General features: G+C 35.9%; 1 pseudogene; it reads left to right on the top strand.

The window, feature by feature from the left end:
- The first annotated feature begins 948 nt into the window (after positions 1-948).
- Positions 949-1668, top strand: LOC149228307 (UPF0603 protein At1g54780, chloroplastic-like; annotated as a pseudogene).
- Positions 1669-2772: the final 1104 nt, after the last annotated feature.

The following is a 2772-nucleotide window of genomic DNA, read 5'->3' as shown; positions in this document are numbered from 1 at the left end:
CGCACAGTCCAAGCCGCCATGGGTTCCGCTTGCAACGTTGATGCTTTCTTTGTGTGCTTACGTTGGGCTCTCAATGTTTTTGCACGACATTTAGCATTTCTTCACACTACATTCACCAAACAATAACCAGCTTGTAGAGTATGTATGGCATGCCGATGACAGTTCTTTGGCCAAGTGATCTCTCCAACATGATCCTCAAGGCTAATGCTACATGCAGATAAGATTGAGTCATGTCCAAAGTCCTTGACGCTCAATATTTCCAACTTTGACTCCGACAGATGGTGTATATTCTTACGATCACTGAGATAGAAAACTCTAGAGAAACATCACTGGCAGCTGATCTTTTCACTCGTGTTCAAATCTCTAGAGGCATCACCCATACACCCATAGTGTAGGAGGATATAAGAAATATGAAAGAAAGTCCCATCACCAACTCCAGCCTCTGGAGTTTTTCTGTTTGGAATCAATTTGTAGTAGTCTCACCCATGTTCAAATCTCTCGAGGCATCACCCATACGCCCGTAGTGTAGGAGGATATAAGCAATATGAAAGAAAGTCCCATCACCAACTCTAAACTTTAGATTTTTGGTGTTTGGAATCGATTTGTTGTAGTCCCACCCATGTATCCCAGATGAAGCAAAAAAATAAATCAAAAAGGCCAAAACTCTTTAACTACGGTTATTCGTATGCATTAACAACAATATCTTTTATACAACAATGACACTCGCCATGGAGAATGAACCCACATCCAATTTGAAGAATTACCACATCTCGCTCCTCAGCTCATACTTCACCTTTTACAAAAAAAATCTTTGGCTTGTAAATTTTCATCTCTAACATTCCTATGCCTCCAACCAAAGTGACTTTAGCAGAATCTGAATATCTCACCTTTATCCAAAATGTTATTATTCTCGTTGCAACTTTGTTTCCATCTTGTGGCCAAACTACCATGGAGAAGAAGTTGCACCACTCTTCTTTGGCCCTATGCAACAGTGGTTATTCACATTTATCATCTCTACCTCGAAATTCCCTCTCTCCCTTCTTCTAGTGCAATCTTGAGAGACATATAAACATTAATGAAAGAAAGAGAGTAGTGGCATTCCCTAGAGCTGCCACGGCCACTAAGAACAACTATAAACGATGGGTAACATTTGGCTAGAAGGGACTGACAACATTGGCACTCATAGTTGCTCTGAATTTGCGTCCTCCACTAGTCGTAGCCAATGCTAATGCCAACGAATTCGACATTCTAAATGGAAACATTTGTAGAAGACGATGTGTGCGTCATTAATTGTGTAACCAAGTTCGACATTAAACGCCTCCTCTCAGACCTGGAGAGTTGGCAAGGTTATCACATCAATTGTGTCACGTTGCGCAAACTCATTAGCAAAGTTGATGCATTCGAATTTGCAGACCAAGTCCTGGAGCGATGGAAGAAGGAAATAACAAAGGTGTGGTTATGCTGGTGACTACTAAAAAAGAGGGAGTCGTAACAGGTGGACCGACTTTCATTAAGGTTGCTTCAAGACTGCGAGTGTACACATGGAAATTCCAACTACTTCCTCAAAAATATTTTCCACAGACCATGCAAACACCAATGCAATGTACAAACAACAAACCACTCTATTATCCCTATGCCTTGGGCCATACAGGCTCCGATACCAAATAAAGGATTTAATAAACTAATAAAACACTGAAATCATGAGAGACTACAATCATAAACATGGTGGAAAAGGCCTCAAGCCTAAATGTATTATCACACAAACTCACTTTCTCTGTACAAAACAATGAGAATGATACAATATTAATACATCAAGAGGTCTATCTTGGACACTTAATCACTTTGGTTGAGTAAATATCTTAACCACACTAATCTAGGAGCCTAACTAGTTGGAGAGAATCTCTCAATCAACTAAACCTAAACAAACTTGCTAGTTTGAGGAACTAACTCATTCTAGAATAGATAGGTAGGAATAAATCAAAATTTTACAATTTTAATTATTTTGAATATTTTGGACTTATTATTGTTTTTATGTCAGAGTGAGTCTAACATATTTGAATTATGATTATTGTCTTTTCTATCTCTCAATATTTTTATTAATTATGTAAAAAATTATGAGATAATGTTTCACATGGGATGTTGTATGGCCTTAGGTTCTCGAACGTTGTACAGAAAATAGTAATTTAACACTTGTTTTCTAGTATTTGCTTTGAGATTTTATATATTAGCTAATGTTTTGTAATGAATGATAATTAAAATGGATTTATGTTTACTCTGTTCTAATACTGAAACTTTTTACCAGTTATATCAATAATTCTTAGATAATGTTTTACATGTGAACTTGTATTACTATGGATTCTTTAGTATTTCTCAATATCATTGATTGAACATAAGTTCATGAGACTATGATTTTGAGCTTTTATATTCTATGTAATTGTATGAAAATTGTTGGCAATGAAAATAAACGTTTAGAAGGAGTTTTGGTTCAGAGATACCTATTGCATTTGTGATGTTTATTTGAATGATAGTTATAGTAATTAGGATTTGAATATGAATACAATTGGTATTGTTGTAACTGTGTTGGTTATTGTTCAAGGATTGTGAGGTAGAAAGACTCTTTAGCATGTTCCAATTCTGTTTACAATGGAGATGAATGCTTGGAAAAAGTTTAAGTTGTTAGATATATATTACATTTGTTGTGACTACAATTTGAATTCGAATACAATTACAATTGTTGTCCCAGTTCTCTTAATTTATGAATGTATGTACAAA

Source organism: Pinus tabuliformis, chromosome J (assembly GCF_031772625.1).
Source record: "Pinus tabuliformis cultivar Carrire ecotype Pingquan chromosome J, CPIR1, whole genome shotgun sequence".
Taxonomy (NCBI): Eukaryota; Viridiplantae; Streptophyta; class Pinopsida; order Pinales; family Pinaceae; genus Pinus; species Pinus tabuliformis.
This window is presented reverse-complemented; position numbering and strand designations above follow the sequence as displayed.